Source organism: Haliotis rufescens, unplaced genomic scaffold (assembly GCF_023055435.1).
Source record: "Haliotis rufescens isolate VD_foot unplaced genomic scaffold, xgHalRufe1.0.p SCAF_5, whole genome shotgun sequence".
In the NCBI taxonomy this organism is placed as follows: Eukaryota; Metazoa; Mollusca; class Gastropoda; order Lepetellida; family Haliotidae; genus Haliotis; species Haliotis rufescens.
In genome coordinates, this window is record NW_025964223.1 from 5,921,632 (window position 1) to 5,927,631 (window position 6,000).

Consider the following 6,000-nt stretch of genomic DNA (forward strand, 5'->3'; position numbering starts at 1 on the left):
GTATGCATACATGCGTGCTGTCACTCGTGTCTCCATGCAAATGTGGTGTCACTCGTGTATTCATACATGCGTGCTGTCACTCGTGTCTCCATGCAAATGTGGTGTCACTCGTGTATGCATACATGCGTGCTGTCACTCGTGTCTCCATGCAAATGTGGTGTCACTCGTGTATGCATACATGCGTGCTGTCACTCGTGTCTCCATGCAAATGTGGTGTCACTCGTGTATGCATACATGCGTGCTGTCACTCGTGTCTCCATGCAAATGTGGTGTCACTCGTGAATACAACATATGTTTATATATTTATATAGATAGACATACGTTGTGTTTTACTCGTGTCTCCATGCAAACGTGATGCCACTCGTGTATACATACGAGGGGTGTTCATTAAAGATTTCCCCTGACCCACTTCCGATGGACCTAGTGGAATGAAACTTGGCATAGGTATTAGTCTTTCCCCACATAGGAACCACCAAGAGTTATACACTTCTCCCATCGTTTTATGCAACTATGGAGACCTCGCTGGTAAAAGCCCTCATTTTGCGACTCAAACCAGGACTTGACTTCAGAAATCAGTGTTTCATCATCTGTGAAACGTTTTCCCTTCAAACATGACTTCATGGTTGGAAAGAGGTGGAAGTTAGATGGTGCAAGGTCAGGAGAGTAAGGAGGATGTGGAAGCTATTTCATAGCCACAGGACCGCGCTTCTGTCTGGGCAACATGAAAGTTGTGTACTGGAGCATTGTCTTGCAGGAGATGGACACCCTTGGTCAGCATGCCACGCCTCTTAAGCTTGATAGCATCCCGCAATTTCCGCAGCAGTGAAGCATAATAAGCTCCTGTAATTGTGGTACCCTTTGCCAAGAAATCCATCATCACTACTCCGTGCTGGTCCCAAAACACCGTGAGCATGACCTTGCCTGCAGAGGGTTGGACACGTGCCTTCTTTGGGGGTGGTGACTCCAAGGCATAAAATGATCTTCCTTGGGTCCACAAGGTGTGGGGTGGTGGCTTGCATGACAGCAGGGCAGGGCAGGGCAGGGCATCAAGTTTGTATTAAGAACGTGTACAGTGAAAACCGCCGGCCAGATCAATATGACAGAACTGACTTAAGCGACAAAAATATTTGAAAACATCCGTTCACAGAAAACCAAGTTTGACACTGGTGGCTTATATATAGCCTGATGCTGAGTATAAAGGTGTAATAAATGCTTCTGTTTTCCACGTGCTCTAATGATGTCTTATAAATTGTAACGACACCGTAAAAGATTCTTTCAGCAATGCATTTATAATATCTACAAAAGATAATTAAAAATATTGTTATAAGCAAGGATCCGAACTCACGATGTTTTTTTTCAAAACGTTGACTCACTACCGACTGCGCCACAAACACACTCATATTTACGAATGTAATTTTCCTAGTCACACCTAAATATTTTGAGTGGATAGCGAAAGCAACTGAACACGCTAGATTAGTAGATAGAAAATGAATATATACGGGAATATACAAATTGTTACTCGATTGCTCATTCGTGACCACTGGCGTTGGGAAACTGTTGGCCGAGGTCCGTAGGTGCGAAGTTAAGGAGGCCCGTTCCACAAAGCGATCTTAGTGCCATGATTGTCGTAAGACTGTGTACAGTATGGGAGTACGATCATCTTAGCGCTGAGATCACTTTGTCGAACTGGGCCAGAACAGACTATGAAATAGCAGAATGCTAGGGAATGTTTTCAAACCATGGGTTATTTTGTAATGGAACACAGTCCAGTAGGAGCGTTTCACAGATTGGGAGTGGCCGAAACATACATCGCATAGAGAGCCGGGATCCAGCATGGTTGGACGACCTTCAGCCGACATGAGACCTCTGTGGTCAGAACTGGCGATGATGACGTCACACTCTCTGTACTTGAACTCTGTGACCCAGGGTGCCGTTTCACGAAAGCCTCTTAGCGCTACGACCTCCTAACCGCTTCGACCTAGTTTAGGATGTCCTAATGACATGTCTTACGACCGTTTCACAAAGGCATCGTAAGCCCGTCGTAAGCTAGTTACAAGTGCCCCATACCTATCGTAGGTTAGGAGGTTGTTTCCGGTGGGGGGTAAAGTGAGGAGGTCTTTACGACGTGGTTTAAAGATGGCGTTTGGGGCCAGGTTTGGAATTGAAGAAATGTCATAATTGCACCCCTAATTGGCATGTATTAATAAGGCCACGGATTGCTTTTTTAAGGTGATGTAAATGATGTTATCTAGACCTGTGAATTGGGCTGCTTTTTTGTTTCTGATGACTGTTTGTAGTTCATGTGAGTTCAATGTTTGGTTATATGTCATGTGTGTGGATGCTGGTTTGTGGATGTATTTAGGGTGTTTTTTTCATAGTGTTTTGGAATGTTGTGGGGCGTTGGTGGAGCTGCTTGTTTTAGAAAAGAGGGCTGCAATGTCATTACTTTCTCCTTTGTGGATAAGTTCAGAATATCTATTAATGTTAGAGGAATCTAAGTCAAATGAACAGCAGCGACTTTTTGATTAACCAATGCACTAAATTGGTATAGCTGATGACAAAACGCAGCTCTATACCAGGGGAGGTAATCCAGGAAGATTGTATTATTACAAATAAGAATGTTTCGTCAATAGGTGGAAGCGTGAAAATCAGTCCTTGTATAATGAGGAACACAGCGTTTCATTTTAATGAGGGCTATTTCCAGAAAAGTATAGGGGATGTTGCTTATGGTTGACACTGGTTGAAGCATATACAACGCACGAGGAGGCCGAGACGGCTGTGAATCATGCTAAATGTGGGAAGGCAGTGGGTTTAGATTACATTTCAGCTGAAGCATTAAACAAATAAATCCCGCAGTCATATTCTGTTAAAGATTGTTACACATTGTTTCGAAAATAACTCTTGTAATATGTTTGGAAATAAAGTATTATTTATCCTATAAGACGTGATATGGACCTGTTTGGTGATTTACCAAGTACGTGGAATTAAAGACACACAATACTTTCTACTTGGAACAAATCCTAAGAAACTATCATACTGTCATTTGCGTAAAGATGAAAACGATACACTTATTCCTTTGGGAGAAAGAGCCTGCCAAGCGATACAACTATTGTGTAGGTGCTTTTGCATACGACTATTACCTATATAGGTGCCTTGAAATGGGATAAAATTGTTTGGTGAATTATGAAGGATGCGAAATAATAGACACAAAATATTCATGCTTGCAATATATACTAAGAATCCATAATACTATAATGTAGGTAAGTATGTATATGATACACCTAATCCCATTGGAAAAAGACCCTTTCAAGCGATACTACTATTGCATAGCTGCTATGTATCCCACAGCCTAATCCAACGTTTCTGGCGTTAATGCTATCTTCATGAATTTACCCTCTCCCCCGATTTCACACACAAAAAACTGTTGATTGCATCATTTATATGGGTCAAACTTTCTTAGCTAATAGGCTCGGGTGTGAAACACTTAATAAATCACAATGCTTTTCAGAATCTCATTTTCAAGTACATAATTATACACCAGCCAGAGATATTTTACGTCCGTTTCCTAAGATTCACGGAAAGTGTTGAAAATTCTTTCGGTTCATAAATAAGATAAAACACCTTCGGATGAGGACACTCTTGTTTTATCCTACACATATAGTGTATATAACGTTCCGAGGGGGACACAACATACTCTGTACAGATACTGGGCACAGTTTGGAACGTCAAACTACAAACAGCTGCTTGATTGTTGTTTAACCTGCACTCCAGCTATGACTGTGGTCTGTAAGTAATCAGTAAATAATAGTCTGGTGGGTTAATGGAAACACGTTTGCACAGGAACATTGATCTGATACACGTTTGATAGTCAATAGTGGTCCAAGGATTATAATCAGAGAGAATCTAGAATGCAAACCCACAATCAGGGATCCTGGCATGTAAGGGGTGCGTTTATAATCATTTAAAGGAATTGCTGCACCTTAGACAGCTGGACGAGCCAATCCCTAATGTAAATCATCTTTGTCTTCGGAATTATATTTATCAAATAGGAATCGCATTAAGTCATACAAGATATCATTTGATGGCCTGGTATTTAGTACCAATTAACTAAAAGGCTGACAATATTGAACTGTTGTCAGTGTGAGTATCAACTTTGGTGATAATTGCTAGGAATATGACCAGTGTCCTGACTGGTGAATTGTGCCTGTTTGTTCCATGGCCTTTCACCCCCAGTTTGTCATATTGGAAACAGAACTCGAATGTACCTCGAATGCTCCACTGATAATATTTGTGTCCGTAAAATATGAGTTTTCATTTTTTTTAACCAGACTGTAATGTATACAATGCTTCAGAATCAAATAAAAATCCATGTCCTTTTGAAAGGTTGTTCTAGTTGTACCATGTAACAACTTTCTCACGGTTTCAAACGAAATCCACTGAATGGTGCGTGCGTGCGAGCCTGCCTGCCTGCATGTGTGTGTGCGTGCATACGATCTTTCAAATTGAAGAGAAAAAATCTGGACTAGCTAAATGTTCTAAACAGCAAGGTATTGGGTGAAAAAGAATTGTTTGGCATGTCCTTACACATGTTTTGAAGGGCTGACTGAAAAATCACATGACCCATTCTGTCCTTTTTCTTCAGCACTGTAATCCCCATTTATAAACACAATAAGGCACCCGAGTACCAGCAGAATACGTATGATGTATAAATGTAAATCAGTTGGTCTACAGAGCTACCAGATACACCATATATTCCACTGGATATTGAACAGATATTTCTGAATGTGCAGTGAATCTCCATGCCATTTTTTATAAAGTTTGCTTCAACAGTAATACCACGAACGTCATTTAGAAGATTTATGCTACACTTAAAACCCAGAAATTGGGAATAAATCATACAGTCTTTCGGCCACTTAATATGGAATTTGAAGAAATACGTTATATATATCTACTAGACACTTATACCTTACTGCTCACAAATTGTATATCATAATTGGACCAGTGAAGATTTCGGTAGAGTATAGGTCTTAAGCAACCAATACTTGTCGTAAGAGGCGACTAACGGGATCTGATAGTCAGGCTTGCTGACTTGATTGATACATGTCATCATCCCAATTGCGCGGATTGATGCTTATGATGTCAATCACTGGGTTGTCTGGTCCAGACTCGATTATTTACAGACCGCCGTGATATAGTTGGAATATTGCTGAGTGCGGCGTTACACAAACACAAATTGTACATTGTAAATTATGTATTCCTGTTTAACACTGTTTGGCATGATTTCACATCCCCGAAAATACTTTAAGGGGCTGTGAAAAACTAGAAGTTTATTTTTCTGTTTAGTGTCAATAGGTTTTAGTTCACATTCTCTCTGACTACACCCGCCATCAACGTCACGCGACGTTGTCTTTAATTTCCCTTCATAACGCAGAACCATTTTCCATGAAAGTTTTGGCAACATAAATCAATTCTTCCTACAAATTATGGTATTAATGCAAATCCGGCAATGCAATTCATGAAGCACAAGCCTTTTGATTGTAAACATTTCTTAAAACCTGCTGGTTTTCACGCAAAGCTGAGATTTGACTTGATACCACTGATAGCTGAGTCACTGCCATGTTTATAAGATGCAAGGAAAATGTGTTTGAGCCCTGACGTCACCAGTTTCAGGCCCTCTGTGAAAGAAATTTACTATATGGGGATTTCAACTAAACTGACCCCCTTCTGCGTGTGTCGCAACTTGCACAATTACATAGAGACTAACTCCAAATATTCTATTCTGTGTGAACCTGACAGGCACAGAAAGTAATTAGAAGAAACTCGAAAATACTGTGAGTCACACATTCTTCTTATATTCACACACACAGATATCTATTTGACACTGTTTTAAAAAGAATATGCAAACATTCATAGTGGTGGAATAATATTAAACTTCATCCCTACCCTCGTATAAAACTGCAAATGAAAAAGATGGAAATAGAGATATTGACAAAATTAACA